Below are 18306 nucleotides of genomic sequence, written 5' to 3' on the forward strand. Positions count from 1 at the left end.
TTGTTGTCGCTGATGTAATGGCGGATACAATGGAGAATGAAGCTTATTTTTGTAATCATCAAGAAAGATATTAGTAGTCATTAAGGCAGATTATGAAGCATTTAGAAGCACTATTGTACACCATTAGGATCCTAAAATATATCGAAACAGTTAGCTTCCACATCAAGGCTATCGATGAAACCACGCAATCAGACAGACAATAAAAAAATGCATATCTTTTAGTTACCATTAATTTGTCAGTACTCTTAAGGACGCAGAGTGGTACTTCTATATTATTATTCCTCTACACTACGTCATAATGTCTAGTTTACAACACAAAGTCACATCTAAATAGGTAAATACATTACATCCTGAATGTCCTCTTCATAAAACCGGTTCTAACCGGATTGAGCTGGCGAGCACTGATTCTATTGTTTCACCATCGCTTTTGAATATTGTCATGAAACATGGAAGCTTGGAATATTAAGGTACGTTTTGTAAACGAGCTAGCGAATGCACAAAATCGGTCGATATCCGAGGGCGGCTGAACGTGCTGCTGCCGCTTCAATCCAAAACGATTCTTAAAAACTAGTGATGTCCTCCTAGCCGTTTATCGGCTACGGCGGCTGTTCTCATATAAGAAGATTAGCCAACTGCGCAGGATATATTATAGTGCATAAGCATTTGCATTTACACAGAACACTCACTACTCCTTCACTCTCATAGCCCTATTGGACGGCAATCCGACACGACCAGAGAGAGACGCAGGACCGACATTTACGTCCTCTCCGAAGCACGAGTGTAAAAACTAGTATTCCAGCGCGGCACGTGCGGTCGCCAGCTCGCTTCCAAAACGTACCTTTATACTAGGTTTGCGTAGTCTAGAGATACGAGAACAACCTGAGCTTTTGTAAAATGATAAGCTAGTTAGCTAGGAGTGCTCTATCAATTATTCAGGATTTTATCTCTGTTTTCCTTCTACAAATTAGTCGAAAATGTACAAATGAATACGGGAATCAACGTTCGAAAAGTTCTGCAAAGCATTAAAGCTAGCTAGAATGATTTTCTGTACCATGGTGCTATGTAGATTACAGACAAAACTACCGATAATTTCGTTTCATTTTATTTACATTACTTATGTGCATAACTGTAACTTAAAAACAAGCCTTACACACAGACACTTACAGCTATTAAGTATAAGATACTTATTTACAAGCAATAACAAAACAAATATCTAATCTGCAAGATCCACACAGCAATCCATCATAATTCAGGAATACTCAACAATTTGCCAAAACTTTTCCTCACCCTCTTTCACAAATAGCTTTTGAATGCAACCCCTATTTTAATAACGACCCCTAAAATGTCTTCACGTGCCAAAAAATTCCTTTCACCAAAGAATTTTAAATTCTAGACCGTGTTTTTAATTACATAAAAGAATTTTGAGAAGGGCTCGTTACGTCAGATAGGTGACACCCTTTTGAAAGCGCGCATACTGCAAACTTTTAGTCGGCCGATAGTTGTTTTGGGGTCTTAAATCAGTATGAAAATGAATGGAAATACACGTAACAACGATCAGGTATTTGTCCAATATCAGACCGACTAGAAACTATGATTAAATTAACAAACTTAAAAAAAAAAAAATCCTACCACCGGACTTTAGTTGGCCGACTGAAAAGTCTACAGTATGCGCGCTTAACCACCCTTTTTTGGGGGTGTTAGGCTAGAGTCATAAATCAAAAGTGGTTTATGAGAATTTTTGATAACGTCAAACATTGGCACTTTGACACGGGTGCTGTGACGTCACGGTAAAAAATTAGGTACCCATCTATCTGTTCTTAGGTCTACGCATATTTTTAGGTCTTCGATGTTTTGTGAAAATGTGAAAAGTGGTTACATGAGTGATGGCTGTCAATAATTATTAACATAGGATAGATATCGGCCTTTTTCTCGTGTAAAAATATCCTGATGATTTTTTGTCGATAGGTATTCAGCTTATAATGAATCTACTAATCTAAAAATAGTCAATAAATAAACGCAGGTTAGAAAATTTGAAGGAATCCTCATCTTACTTCAATTTTACCCTAATATCGGTGTTTTTAATTTACATTTTCTTTCTCATGTATGTACGTAAAATTTGTTTTCAATTGGTATCACTAATAAATTATAATTGAAACACGTTAATTACGATTTAATTTTTACTGAGAGAAATCTATGTTGTTACGACTACGTTCGCCCAATAGTCACCATACTTAGTGACGAACTGGTCCTGGGTTCGATTCAGCATGCTTGTTGGCTGTGGTCGGGGTGTTATTATATGCATTTATAAGCATATAGATATTTGTGAAGTACATGTAGTTTATCAGTTGTGTTAGCACCCATAATTCAAGCTGATAAATAGCTTACAATGTGTGGCGACATTTATGTAAAAACAAGTACTTAACTTTAATATTAGGTACTAACCTTTTTTAATACTCCAAGAGTTATGCCTCCGGAATGTTGCTTAGGTACTGTTCTGAAACAAAAATAAATTAATATTAGCTATCATAATTATATAAATCATTAAGGTACCTACTAGTGTCTAAGTAGGTAACAGCCGCACGATTGACATAAGGTTAAGCAACGCTTGGCGCGGTCAGTCCGTGGACGGGTGACCATATCGTCATGACGAGTTCCTCCTTGCTTCGAAAAGTACGTCCTTGTTAATAAAATATTAATAAGATTCTTTTGATTTCCAAATAATTTAGCATAATTGTTCCTGATCTTCATATACAGCGTGTTCCTTGTGAACCTTTGTAGCGTAAAGACGTGCCTACAGGGTGTTACTGCAACAAAGGCTGACTAACGTTGTAAACTGCATTGTTGATGAATATTCAGGTGAGCTACTCAACCTTAGAATATTTCCTAGTACTCAGACAAATAGCAAGAGTAACAAACATACATTTCATTACATACCTAATATTATTTTGACAATCATAGGATAAATCTGATCTGATTCACGAATAAACTTTGTAATTTACACTAAAACGAAGCATATTATTTATTCCAGAATCTAGGTATACAATCAGAGTTAACAACGAACTATACAATACTTGATATTTTCTACCCGCGTCCCCGTGGAACTTCTTCCCGTAATCGGGTAAAATATTGCAAAAAATAAAAATTTTCGAATTGATTCAGTAGTTTCGAAGCTTTCATGGAAAACCAAAAAATTATTCCGTTTGTATTGGTATAGAAGTACAGATAGACGACTATGATATCCTTTTACTCAATCCACATTGTTCCCTAGCCGAACATCCAAAAGGGAAGATTTAAGGGCGTGATGGTATTTAATAAATACGGATTGCAGTACCAAATTGAAATCTATTACAGTTATATGGCGCCCCGAGGATAAAATATTGGTCGTACGGATTCGTGTGTCAGGCTACCGTAATGTTAAAGGCGAGGTTACACCGGTGCGTAGCACGGTGAAGCACACAAATGTTTTGGTCTACTCGTAGAAATGAATTGCGTGCAAACATTTTTTGAATGGCCATGAAATTGCAACTGTGTGTGTACCCTTGTAATGGATATTGGTGGATTCTAGCCTTATGCGAATGGACTATATAAATTAATAGTTCTTACTGGTAACACACAGCTATGGTTGTCCATAGAGATGTAGGAAAAGCTTCGATCAAATACAGGATTAGTTTGATTCTCGAGTTAAGCAAAAAGTGTGATATTATTTCATTGATTTTGACGTTGTCACAACACTTTGAAGTAACTATTTATTGTCTCTACATAATGATTTTAAAGTACTCAATTCACATCCATTTTAATGACGATAAAAACTTAATCAATTGCTCAATTTGAGAATTCATCAATTTCATCTTTCAAACAATAAAACAATTCCTAAAATAAGAACAAAAAGCCTTAGAATCGAAAATAACGCGACAGTCGATTCGGTTACAACAAACTTCGAAGACTTACTGTAAATTCTCTGAAAGGAAAGTTTCATAAGCCGTGAACTTTCAAAATGAAACATTCCCCAACGTTTTAATAGACATTCAAATTTCCTTTTCAACGATAATTATTATATAGCTTCGGGAACATAGATATAAATAGCTATTGCCCGTGGTTTTGGTCGTGTCCCGAGATAAATAAAATTCTCGCTGAGAATACCTAATTTTATATACCTATACGATATATGCAATTGCAAAGTTGCATCATAATTCATTAGGTAGTTTTTGCGTGAACAAATATAAAAATTTGCACATCTTTTCACGGTTATAGTATTTAGTGTATTATAGTATTTTAAGTCGAACAAAAGCTTAAAAATCACCTTGCCACTTTATGTGTTAGTTCTGCAAAATTTTAACCAATAACTTGAAAGCCAAATATAGAAGCTACCGTACCAACCTACTGCAATTTCTGATAATGATCAAAAAGCAATTCAAAATGAAACTAGCAATAAATTAACATAATCATTCCAAAAGCAAAACAGTCAAAAACGGATTCATTTGCATTCCAAAAATAAAGTCTAGAATTTACTATAGTCCATATTCTTTATTTTCGTCTCTCACCGAAACGTTCCATTCATAAAATATTACAACCTCATTTGGACCAATTAAAAATTTTACGTGAATAAAAAAGTTTTATAATTTGTTTCCAATTATTTAGGTGCTCTGAACACTATGAATATCAAAATTAATATCTCGAAGCTTTTTATTGCTTTGGAAATTTAAAAGGTCTCTTGCTTTCCTTTTAATCATTGAAAAGATATTTTCTTTTGACTCTCTCAACTGCGCGCTGATAACTTTTTTGGAAATTAAAATCTTCATTAGTTCTTTTGATTTACACGTTTCTTCTTCAGTGTGAAATAAATAACTTTTGGTATTTTTGTTTTACATTAAATGTAAGCTAGTTCCTAAATTATACTCAAGAAATCCCCAACGGAAAAATTCCAAATATCTTTGTTGAATCTGTAAATAACTCAATAAGAGTGATAACTATATTTAAGTACCAATTCCTGCAAACGGATAACTTGTAGCCTATTTTATTTCTCAAGCTCTCTACTATCAGTGTACCCATTTAAATGGGTCCAGCAGTTTTCACGTGAAAGCGCGACAAACACACAGACCTACCTATGTATCGACGAAAATATATCTCAAGCCTACATTACAATTTGAGCACGTAATAATACGTTGAAGTGCTACCATCATCATCATCCTCCGAGCCTTTTCCCAAACTATGTTGGGGTCGGCTTCCAGTCTAACCGGATTCAGCTGAGTACCAGTGCTTTACAAGAAGCGACTGCCTATCTGACCTCCTCAACCCAGTTACCCGGGCAACCCGATACCCCTGGCTAGACTGGTGTCAGACTTACTGGCTTCTGACTACCTGTAACGAAGTGCTACCAGATTCTCAAAATTAAATAAATCACAAATCCATTCGTCAATTTCGTGACGTCACAACTGTGACGTGTTATATCGCGTCTAATTACGAAATCGATCATTTGATAAGGCTTTTCATATTATTATTATATTTTGGTATATCTTGCGTTTTCAATATCTTTTTGCCTTGAAGTTTATTATTAAAACGTTACTGACAGATTTGTTTTTAATATTAAATGGCGGATGTATAGAAATGTGATGTTGAAAGTAAAGCTTGTAATAAGAAAATATGTGATATGTAAAACATTATTTAGGTAAATAGGAAATTCATCTAGAGACTTATGAATTTTAACCTAAAGTAAATATTTATATACAACTCATACTTGTATTATACATAAATACGACAATTTGTATGTATAGATAGATGTTCGTTCCTTATTTACACAATAACTACTGGATAGATTTTTAAAGAAACTGGGCAGGTACAAGAAGTCGATTCCTAGACCATTCTTCTCGCTGTGGCTGTCGGAAGGGACTATCAGCCTTTGACTGACAAAAACCCACCATGTTCCTTCTGGAGCCCTTTGTGTACCAGAGCCTCGGTAACTCTTTCGAACAATTTCGCAACCCACAGCTACTGGGCACCACCAAGTAGCCGATAAAACTTGGTTAAATCAGACCGCAGCCCTGTTACAACGGGCAGTACCTACCAAGTTCCAAATAAAAGTTGGTTTTATCTGCTCCCAAAGCTACCATAACAGCCTATTTAGATTATCATCACAGTAAAGAACACAATAAATCAACAAAAGGTCTCATAATACCCTATCACTAAGTATTATGGTCGTTTCTTTCTGTCCAGTAATGGGTAAGTGAGATGGGCATCACAATGGACGAAGGATTGGTGAGCTAAGAACATAAAGGAGCTTGTAGCAATGGACATATCCTGTGGGAGCGGTGTGAGCAATTTAAGAGTGCTGGATGGGACAAGCGAAGGACGAAAGCGGTTTGCGTAACTGGTTTGTACTGGCTGATCTAGATAATATAATGAGTAGGTGTTGTTAAAATATTTTCGAAAATTTACAAAATACCTATGTCGTTCTTAAATCGTCAAAACCCGTCCAACATATGTTCGCATTTTATCAGTAAAATGATTTCCATAATCGTAACTTGATCATTACTTACATTGATTTTTGGGTGGAAGAATTAATCACAGTGACAAAATAAAAACAGTTAACAGACCTGCAGACACCAACTTCTAGAGCGGTTCAAAAGTTTTATTTTTAGTTGTTTGTAAAGCCGGAATATTATTTTTGTTAAAAGTTTTCTAATGGCAGTTCTAGTTCGTGGATCGCTGGTCTTATACCTCAAATATATAATATTACGCCTAAAACATAGCTATTACCACATTTCCAACCATCCCTGAGCACCTATCTCCTATTCCAAGCAATGTTACAATCTACAGGTAACATAACCAATTACAGCTATATCTTAATCTGACACCAAACCAAGGAATGCGAGCTATCATTGTAATATGGAGCCGATCTCAATTGAGCACCCAATATGTACAATATGGTACAATCCATTATAAGGGGTAGGGTTACCATCGATTTGCGGGTGGTAGGAATTCTTGATTACTTGATATATTGAGACTTGGTTATTTTAGTAGGTACGTATATTATGTGTTATATAGAAACATCTATATGAAATAAAGTAATTATATTGAAAAGCTGAAGAGATTGTTGTTTGAAACCACGAGAGATTTAATACTTTTTACCCGGGTGTGTGGAAAAAAATACATTGATATTGTATCCTAACGCTAGCCCAAAAATCATTCTAGTTTTTGAACGACATTTTAGTAAAAGCGTAGCAATTATATATATGGAAAATATATAGTTTGCAACATCGAAAAAACATTTTCACAGCAAAAACCTAAACCAGCTCATATTATATCGAGAACCGTGTGAAAACTAAATTTACTGGAAACACGGGCCAGTGTAGAAAAAAACTATTTGAAACTTCGATACTAAAAAGTCGCACTACAACGCCACTATTTTTTGAAACTTTTTTATTTTGAATTGAAGCTGCATGTTGCATAAAAATAGATAAATTAAATTAATGGATCCGGGAACAAAATCAGACATTTAAATAAGCCGAAAACAAAATTAAATAAAAGCTATCGGATTTCCTACTGCATATTTTTAATTATTTACATAACACATTATTAAAAAATAAAAAAATACAAAAACATACCATTGTATTTTGCATGTTTTTGTACATTCCACAAAAAAAAAAACAATATGGCGAACGACTTTCAAAGCAAATTATTAGAAAAACCCACTCCATAAAAAAACATTTACACCTCTCCGCATGTAGTAAAAAAGTGTTGGAATAAATTGTACGGAGCCCAACTATTTGTCACCCTAAATGGGTATCCCGATTGCTAACCTAGGCAAATTGTTTTATCTTTACTTACAAAGTGCGAATATCATCTGAATTCGTTAGATTTTTTGTGAGTTGTAACTTAATAATACGCTTGTGTTTGAAAAATATTTTACCTAATATTAAGGAGAATATGTTTCATAGTATATTACATATATTAAAATATGCTAGTTTTAAGGTATTTATCTATGGGCCATTGATGCCTGAAAATAAAGTTTTAATTAAATTAAAATAGTCCAAATATGTATTGTAATGATAGACCCAATAAAATTAATACAAAAATACTGGGTGGTAATACAAAAATACCTACCTATTTATAGAAGCTTACTTTTCGAGGGTAAGTTCACAGATTTAGGATATTATTTATTTTTCTAGCCATTTATGTACACAGTAAAAAAATAACATAAAAAAAGTAAAAAGTACTTACTACTTATTTCAAATGAAATCTCTTTCAGTAGACCCACTACACTCATATCCCAAAAATATCTCAAAACCTAGTCACCCTACTAAATCAAAATCCCGTATCCTCGGCAATACAATACAGTAGTCATATACAAATATACATTTAGTATCAGACAATTTGATTTGGCCAATCCTCAGCCGAAACTAATAACGAACCATACCGACAGATTTGCATACTAAAATCATGTATTTTGAATATGCACAATGTCATGCTACGTTTTATTTGAAAAGCTTTTTTATTGTTTTTTGTAAAATATGATTAGTGTGTTAACGAACTTTAATGTTATTTGTGAATTTTAAAAAGAATATGTATTTTTTTATATCAGATAGGTATACGCTCTATGTAAAATACTGGCAGGTACTCAGCTATAACAGATCAGAATGGAAGCCAAAAATAGTTTCGTAAATGCTTGGCAGATTATTATTGATTACCTTCCATAAGTTGATGCAAATCTAACTATGTATAATTTGCTAGACAACATTTATTTTTATTCGGATATAGTGTTAATTTCATGATATTTTTTTTTTTTCCTCACCGCTGCCCATGTGGTGAAGCTGTCAGCAGCCTTGGACACCACGGCTTGTCATGTAGCCGCAGCGCCGGCCGTTTTGCACGGCATGCGAATATCAATGACATAATCCGTCGCGCTCTTGTTGCCGTCGGCGTTCCAGCCATATTAGAACCCAATGGTCTGGCACGCGACGATGGCAAGAGACCAGACGGTATGTCGTTGTTCCCGTGGAAGATGGGTAGGTCTTTAGTATGGGACGCGACCTGTGTCGATACTCTTGCACCATCTCACCTTCCTAGCTCGGCGCGATGTGCTGGTTCCGCTGCTGCGGCTGCAGAGGACCTCAAACGGCGCAAATATAGTACCCTGGTGGGTAACTATACCTTTGAGCCGTTTGGGGTTGAAACCCTCGGGCCGTGGGGTCTAGGGCATGCAATTTCGGTAAAACAAAAATTACCGGTAAAAATTCGGTAATAAAAATATTTTTACCGGTAAAACGGTAATTTTTGTAATTTTTTTAAAATGTGATATTATAACAATAAGATTGGGTAGTCTTAAAGCAAAAACTAAATAAATATGCAAAGTATAAGGTGGTAAACGTTTTTTGTGTCGTGGGCCGTAACAAAAAACATGTCAGTACCATCCGTACGCGATGTCGCCAACAAAATGCAAGAAAAACGGCTGCGATGGTACGGACATGTAAAAAGGAGTGACACCTGAGGACAACGGCAGTGTGAATGTGATACTCAATCTCAATATACCCGGTCAAAGGCGCAAAGGCAGGCCGAAACCGTGGTGGTTGAGTGTCGTAATGAATGACATGAAAATCTGCGAACTCGAAGAGGAAGACGTCTATTCAGGAGGATAGAGCGAAGTGGAAGAAGGAAGATACGGAAAGCCACAAGACGGGATAAACGCTAAGAATTATCGTAAAAAATATATTTTTCATTGAAGGGAAAGCCCTTTTTTATGGTAAATCATCAAATGACAGACTCTTTCTGTCTAAAACCCATGTTTTTTAGTAGGTGTTTTATGGACCATCGTAGCGGGAACTCTTTCGAACAATCCCGCGGCCCCGGCTGGCCTTGGCCCTGCTGGGCCCCACTGGGTTTGCTGACATCTCTCTGAGGAGCCTGTGGAACAACGCGCGCCGCTGACACGGGTCTGTTGTCTATGCAGACGGTGGAACGATGAGCCACCCGAACTCACCGCCCACAGACCGACGCCTACGGTGGCCGGGAGTCGTCTCTCGACCCTTGGCGCCCGTGGTGTCTTCCTGGTCCACTACAGCGGCCGGGATGAGAGGTGCTACTCGCAGTCGCTCCGCCGTCTCCTTCTCGAGCATGACTGCTTCGCAGAAGGGGCGACGGCTTCCCATTCCCTCTAGCTCCGGACCATGGCTTGAACCAGGGAAGGACGCGAAAGGTCGCCGCTGCCTATTGCCTCGACGACAACACCGCGGTACCCTTCCCAGGCAGTGCACACCTGGACTGTGTGCTCCACCGTGTCCTCAGAGCTGTCCGCATGGTGGTGAAGTAAAAGCCCTTGCTCAGTAAGGTCATAGAGTAGGTAAAATAAGCAATAAGCATTTGTACCTTGTATGAGCTGACAGCTATGAGGAAAAACAGAATAACCGAATGAATACAATTTGTTTAGATTTTATAAATTAAGATGAGAAAGAAGATTTGTATCTAACCTAGAGATAGTTAAGGACACACAAGTTTACTTCTCTAAAAAACAGCAACTTTAACACTCTTACAATACGTAATGTATGCAACATTACATTATATTCAGGCTACATAACAAAGATTTGACGTTAAATGAACAATTGCTATATTTTATCAGAAAAACGTAAAAACCGGTAAATTACCGGTTTCATATTATTTTTACCGGTAATTTAAAACTCGCAAAAATGGGCGATTTACCGGTAAAAACGAAACCGGTTAACCGGTATTGCATGCTCTAGTGGGGTCCAAGTGCTCATCTCCTATATAAGGATATCGCTAAGCGACTTGCTGACACTTCAGGTGACCCAAGGGCTGGTTTTTATTTTGGCCAAAAAGTAAGCATTGCCATCCAACGTGGCAATGCTGCCAGCCTCTTGGGTACACTCCCGGTGGGCAGCGAGGAGGAGTTTTTTGATGCAATTTTTTAAATATTTTTATTTATAGTAAGTGTATATATTAGGTAATAAGTTAGTTGTATGTTGTATATATATTTATTATTAAGTTATTGTAAAAAGTTATTTGTAAATAAAAATATTTCATGATTGTGTTGTAAATATTCTTATGCTGAATATAACATGCATTTGCCCCATGAGTAAGAGAAGTTATATCGGGTGTGTCGTTCATAATCACATTAAATGAAATGCGTTAATATACTGGTTAATATATGTCGATTAACACAAAGATAAAATAAAAATACGTAAAAATAAAAAAAATGTTTCTTTCAAACAAAGTAAATGGAATAAAAATGTGCAAAAATTAGAACACCATATAAATGTCAGTCATTACAAACAACTGAAATTCTCCCTTGAAAACTGACAGCTGTCAACTGATCAAAACATACGATACTCCTAACTTTATCTCTGCTTTACACATGATGTTGTAAATTATAAAAACGAAAAATGACTCCTGTGACTAAACTACTGAATGGATTAGGTTATTTTTTTTACAATTCGCCATAGAATATCATAAAGTATATGTGATATGATTTAATGTGATTGTGAACGACACACCCGATATATCAGTGCAATTTTTTCACAAAAAACACAAGCAAATTAAACCAGCCAATCTTTCCACGTCATGGTAATTCTCCCATCGATTCAGACGTTCACCACAGACGATGGTGTCACGGCGTCATTATCCCATCAGGGGTAAACATAAGATATGCCATGCGATATGTCCCATGTCTATCCATCTCCGGGTAATCTGTCCCTAATCGGGAACGATAGGAAACCTCTTATGTAGGGGAACGTCAATTTATTAGGGGATACCTTTTTTGGAGCGAATTTCTGTGGTGGTTTGGTTTCTATGTTTGCTGAAGATAAGATATAATTCACATTCTTTTCGCATCTTTTTCAAATTGGTACAGTTGTTGCTGATAGTAGTTCAAAAAAATATACTCTACAGATTTATAATAATAGAGATTTAAATGTTAACAGAGTATAAAACTTTTTATAAAAAAATAAAACCGACTCCCAAAAACACTGAAAAGCAAAAAAAAAAATATTCTTAGGTGCATCGGCCTAGAAGTCAGTGTCTAATGGATGTTCCTGAGTTTATACGCCACCGACTTCTAGGCCTATGCACCTAAGAATAGTTTTTTTTTGCTTTTCAGTGTTTTTGGGAGTCGGTTTTATTTTTTTGTAAAAAGTTTTTTATTTTAAGCTTTTCAGTGACAAGCATAGTTGTCACTATCCGCATAAGTGGAAGGTTCTCATCAATACGAATAATATAAGCCCAAACACGAGGTAGTTTACGTATTCAGTTGCCGAGTTCCCTCGACCTTCTCTGGTCTCCATCATCAGGTCAGCTCCAAACCTTCACTGATGCAAAGGTCTCGTCAATACGAATAATATAAACCCAAACACGAGGCAGTTCACACATTCAGTTGTCGAGTTCCCTCGACCTTCTTTGGTCTCCATCATCAGGTCAGCTTCAAACCTTCACCATTGCAAAGTGTTATCAGACATACGCCTTATTATCAAGTTTTTATCAAGTTTTACGTATGCCTACAATTTTCGAAAGTTGCCCTCGAATCATCAGATACTGACAAAAAAAAAAAGAAGTTCTCAAATTGAGAACCTCCTCCTTTTTGGGAAGTCGGTTAAAAATGATTTCAACCCATCTCTGCGTTTTCAAGGGTAGATTTTTGGATTCTCTATTTGGATTGGCTTTTGTATACATTTGACGTCAGGAAGAACAGTGAAACGAATAAAATATGGACCGTCCGGCTTCCACGCGGAAACATGTCTAAAACCTCAGAAAAGACATGGGTTACTTTTCATCCAAGTACCTAAAGTAGTTCCCACTGGATGCGAGTGAAGCGATAAATACCTAATATATAATAAAATATTGGTATAAAATCTACCCAAATCTCAAGGTCGTCTTTGATTTTTCTTATCCCCAAACTACAGACGTAAAGCTAAGTGGTACAGGCGTCCTGAGTGCGTACGTACGAGCGTTATTAACTGACGGTCGCACTTAACGGCTTAGTCGCGTGACGGTTTTGGTAATACGCCCACTAGAGGTTAGGGTGTGAACATAGAAGAGGTGAGCTAGTTTGGTTACCTAAATAGTTATTGGTTGAGATGATACAGAGGGAGTTCGGTGTGAATGTGGATGAATGGAGAGGTAGAGGTAGACCAAGGACTATGGATTGAATTATTTTTTGCCTGAACTATAGATAGATAGTTTTACTTTATAAGGCATATCTACTTTAATTTCACGTATTTAGATCTTAAAACAAATTAAAGTAGGGGAAATAATAGGCCGTCTTATTGCTAAAAGCGAATTCTTCCAAATAACCTTAGACAATGATGACAAGAAAAAGATAAGAGTGAAGTGAAGGGAACGAGGGCTGACAAAGAGGAATGGCAGAGGAAAATATAGTGCGTTCACCCCAAATAACTTGGAAGTAGAAAGTAGTTCCCTCGGGACACAAGTGAATCCAAAATAAACAAAACTTGATTTTGAAAATCTTTTCTTTTCCTGTATAAATAACAGCTTTATTACGTACAAAATCTAATAAACAGACACTTCAATTACCACCGCTGCAATTTAGTAATTCAATAAATCAATTACTGCCCTCCGCTCCGCTGATTACCGTACCCTCACCTTAAATTTAAGCCCTGACGGGTTAAATAGATGCGAATTCTGTATTAAAACGTATTTTCTTGTAATGTCCTTAACACTTGTGGATAATGCGATTAAATGAGGGGGGTTAGGAGGGTCTAGGGGGGTATATCTGTGATCATTGGGCCCCTTTGTGAAGACCTCGCGTCTTATTTATAGCGAATCTTGGAGTTTATAAGCGTTTGTATATTGTTTAAGTTTTTGTTTCTTTTGTGATGAACTGGCTGTGTTTATTTAATTGTATTATAGGTAAATTGATTGTATGGACAATGGTGGTACTCGTTAATGTTTCAAATTATTGATTTGTTCGCTCAGCTTTGTGTTAATTATTTATAGAACAGTTAGTGTGTTGTTAATACGATTTTAGACGGGCCGTGTTACTAACTGGCATTATAAACCCGTTTAAGGTTTATAATTTCAAAATTACCTGCCTGATATACTTATTTATAGTAATGTTTTTCATTATCATCATTACGAGTAACTTGCTTCTTTTCCATTCCAATCTCTAGCTATCTCACAACTGACATTCTTTTCAACCACACAATCCATCATAGCTTGCTGTTTCTATTCTTCTATTTATATAAAACGCTCTACCTATTCAACAGCTACTATTTCTAAAAACATAGATATAAACTGATCTACCAGTCACTTCCTTTGACTTCCTAACCCGCATACACTCATATCTAACCGCAGTTAAGACAAAGCTCCAACGATTACCGCTCGAATTAAATATAATAGTTCTTTGTGAGGGTGCGAAGACAATGCATAATGGTTAAGACGTGACAATAGGCACGTAGGTTGCCCTAGAAGATTATATCAATGATAAGGTTTAGACAATATTGGTAGCCGTGTTTCTTGAAGTGTAGCTTAGTATAGTAAGTTCAACTCAGTCTTGCGCGCGGCCTTATGTGTGGGTAACCCTTGTACATATACAGTGACTTTGTGTGCGTGACAAGAGGTACAGTCGGGTACAAATACAGTTATTTAGGGGTTACAGCTGTTTAAAGAAAACAGTTATTACGTAATTTAATGTTTATTTATTTATAATGATTCTAAATCGCTCCTTGAAAAATCAAATGATGAATTTTGCATTTTTAGTCCACACTTTTATTTATTGTCCTCGTACCCCGAGCTAGAAAATATGTAAGAAGTATTTAATTCATCTTAGATATTTCACCTCATTTATTTCTTAGGTACTGTCAATGTCAATTTGAAAAAACGTATGAGAAAATAATGAAAAACTGTAAAATGTAATAATAAAAAGCTTTGAATGTTGTTTCATTTTTTGAAACGCTACCTGACTCCTTAAACATTTTCTCCGTGAAGAACTAGACATTTTTGTAAACGACTGTACCCATAAGAAAAAGCGATAAGAACACGTCATGCTCGGACGACGTCACTGTCACACGAATGAAAGTTGTATATTTACAAGCCGACGCACACATAGGGCCGCGCGCAAATCTGAGTTGAACTATCTATAGTTCAAATGTGTTAAAAACTCTGAAGAGACGGATTTGATTTTCGAATGGTTGGATGAAACAAATGAACGAACAAATACAAATGGTTTTCTAGCTAGTTCTCTTGAAGTAAGTAGAGTTAGAATCTTAACGGTTGGGCTGTCAAATGTTCAGCTTTGCATGTGTCCATTTAAAAGAATATGATAGGGAAAGATCAATAAATTGCTGATGAAAAATTATCTTGTTCTAACTGTAATATTATATGGGAACAAGCAAAAAAGCCGAACACTAGTGTAACTATAAATAATATCACGCCTATTTTGGTTCATCACATCTATATTTTGCCACAATCTGAAGTCGCAAACTGAGGTATTCCCTACGGACCATGGCAAAAATAAGGTGAAAGCAAAACCAGGAAGGTAGTTACTATAGTAAGTATTACTTACATATTTACAAGCTAAGCTACCACCATAAATAAGAATCACCAAATACGCACGATAAAGTGTTAATAAAATTGCAAGCCATACGATAATAATTAACAAAATTAATCCCTAAAATAATCATGAACCATCACTTAATGTTACAACCAGCCCTACCATAATCGTTACAACCGACCCCCATACCACTGACTATATGTACATTTTAGGGCACATAAAACTGGTTGTACCACAAATATCTGTCAGTGTAGTGTTAATACACAGCTTAAATATATTCTCTTGTAAACAGTTGTGAAGCTACGTACGAACGTGCGTAACAATGTCACTCACACATGCATGTGCTCGATGCATGACACTCAGTACTGACAGCACCGATAGCTCCGATAAAAGCACGTCGTAGAACGTTAGTAGGGAGCTTCACAACTGTACATATTTATTCTGTGATATATGTGTATGTACATTTTAGGGTCCACAAAACTGGTTGTACCACACATATCTGTCAGTCTAATGTCACTGTAGTGTTAATATCCTCTGACACTTCATTACGGGCCACTAAAATGGAGTCTGAAGGCGTCAATTTTGGGGCTATTTTCGTGATGGCCCGATGATCGTGTGGCCTTATCTTTAGCCCCAGGCCTTTGTCGGTGGATCGCATAAATTTGCAAAATGATCGATTGAGGGCAGGCGCGTTTTTGTTATGTATTTGGGGGTAGGAGTTTATTTAATGTCTTAAAGTGAAATGGGAGATTTTTGATTGATGCCTCAAGTGTGTTTGGGAAAGGTAAACGTATTAGGTATTTTTAGAAAAACAGGTATGTTTACAAAGTTGTTAATGGAATATTGATTTCTGTTTACTTTTAGTACTATATTTTTTATTAAATTCGAACGAAGTTTAATCAATTCGAACTTTGTTTACAAATTGAAACAACAATGAAAAAAAATGGCTTCAGGGCTATTATATAAAAGAATAAACAAAATGTACGCATATGTTACAAAGCTTTAAAAACATTTACTTTTGATACAATGAATGTGACTTTGACAACGTTTTATAACAATTTAGTTGGTATTGTTCATTTTCCATTTTGTTTCATCGTCAAATTCAAAATATCCTGGCTCTAAATAGCTAGTTAAAATAAAAATATACGCCTCAAACTCAAACTCAAATTTTTTTATTTCAAATAGGCCTATTAAAGCTCTTTCGAAACGTCAAAGTTAGGTGCACGGTTCCAAAGAGTTGGTCTCATGGAGAAGAACCGGCAAGAAACTCCATGGACACTCTTTTTAAAAGAAATAAAAATAATTACAAACATACAGTTTTCTATCTAGTCCTGAGAATGTTATACAATACAAATTGAGCCTGGAAATAAGGCTGGGCCTAGACGTCTAAGGCTAGACATAAATCAAGTACAAAAGCTCACTCACAAATCCTCTTGAGGACAAATTAAAATGAATATGTTTTTTGCATCTTTGACGGATGGTCCAAGTTGTACAAATTGTTTATAATAATGATGTAAAAGTACCTACTTTGTACTGACAAGGTGATAATAAAATCAGTTTTGTAGGCACTAGACAGGATATATTATTCATAGGCACTATAGTCTGTTTTTTAATCTCGTAGACTAAATTGACACTTGCAAAATGTCAAACTTCCAAATAATGTTGCTCTTTGCTGCAGTGTTGTACTTACGATACCGGTTCGTTGAATCGTAACTTTTATCTATAATAGACGAATTCAATATTCATTCAAAGTTTTATATTTAAAATTCACGTACGTACACACGGCTGCACGACGTGCTACAAACTGCCAGGGATATCTGACCACGCAAAGCCATGCGTAATCATCAAGGATAAGCCCATTATTTCAGGATGACTTATTGTAAAAAAACGATACTTGATTTTATTAACGGAAAATTTCGGTCGCGCCACATCACTATTTAAGAATTTGCAATAAACTGACAATACTCGTAATGTCAGTTTAGTCTACGAGATTAAAAAACAGACTATAGATGACACCAATGTGACTTTGACTTAAAGTTTGTTTGAATTGTAATCTTGGGTTTAATGTGTCAAACCTTATATGGTCTAGTGAGCTTATCTTTACGGTACTGCAGTCAAGAAAAAATGTCAAAGGTTTCCCTTCGACTTAGTACTACTCTAGTTTGGAGCATATTTCTATAAATTTTTGAATTATGAATCCATCTTACCGTCGTCTTTCTGAGTCTACTCCATTTACTTCTAATAAAAATTCTCGAAATCAAAATCATTCATTCAACCTGGCTTCAAAACAGCACTTTTTGAACGACAAAAACAGCCCCCAAGCGCCCACCGTTCACCACTTCCTATGTGTTTTTGCTGAGAAGAAGACTTGACACAGTCTGCTTTAGGATCTCAACCGCTCATGATTTGTACCAGACCCTATTATAACTCCGGTTCTCTCCGTTAACAGCACAATACGAAATGAAAAACGTCCGCATCGCTACACGCCGTCGCTCCAACAAATACTACGCTTGCATTAAATGCGTATTCTTACAAATGCAAGATATTAATGAGCTAGATATGATGTTACTGTTTTTCTGTCAGGTTGAGGATAAATTAGTGGTCGACTATATAATTAGATAGTATTTTGTTTTAAACTAAGGTGACGCGTCAAAATTGTGTTCATAACGGACTAACAGCGTTTTTATACTAGACTAGCAAATTTTTCCGACAGCATTCGTACCAATAGAGAGTAACAAAATGGAAAATTTGATAGTGTGAAAATGAAAAACGTCCGCATCCGCAAGATATTGCAA

General features: G+C 36.1%; 1 protein-coding gene across 2 annotated transcripts in view; it reads right to left on the reverse strand.

The window, feature by feature from the left end:
* The window catches only part of LOC124638952 (Ig-like and fibronectin type-III domain-containing protein 2), a 190166-nt gene that overhangs the window by 148669 nt on the left and 23191 nt on the right, over positions 1-18306 (reverse strand). For both annotated transcript variants that reach the window (XM_047176130.1, XM_047176129.1), the window contains exon 2: positions 2443-2494. The gene's annotated coding sequence lies outside the window, so the exon portion shown is untranslated. The remainder of the gene's footprint in view (positions 1-2442; positions 2495-18306) is intronic.

The sequence above is a fragment of the Helicoverpa zea genome, chromosome 18 (genome assembly GCF_022581195.2).
Source record: "Helicoverpa zea isolate HzStark_Cry1AcR chromosome 18, ilHelZeax1.1, whole genome shotgun sequence".
Lineage (NCBI taxonomy): Eukaryota > Metazoa > Arthropoda > Insecta > Lepidoptera > Noctuidae > Helicoverpa > Helicoverpa zea.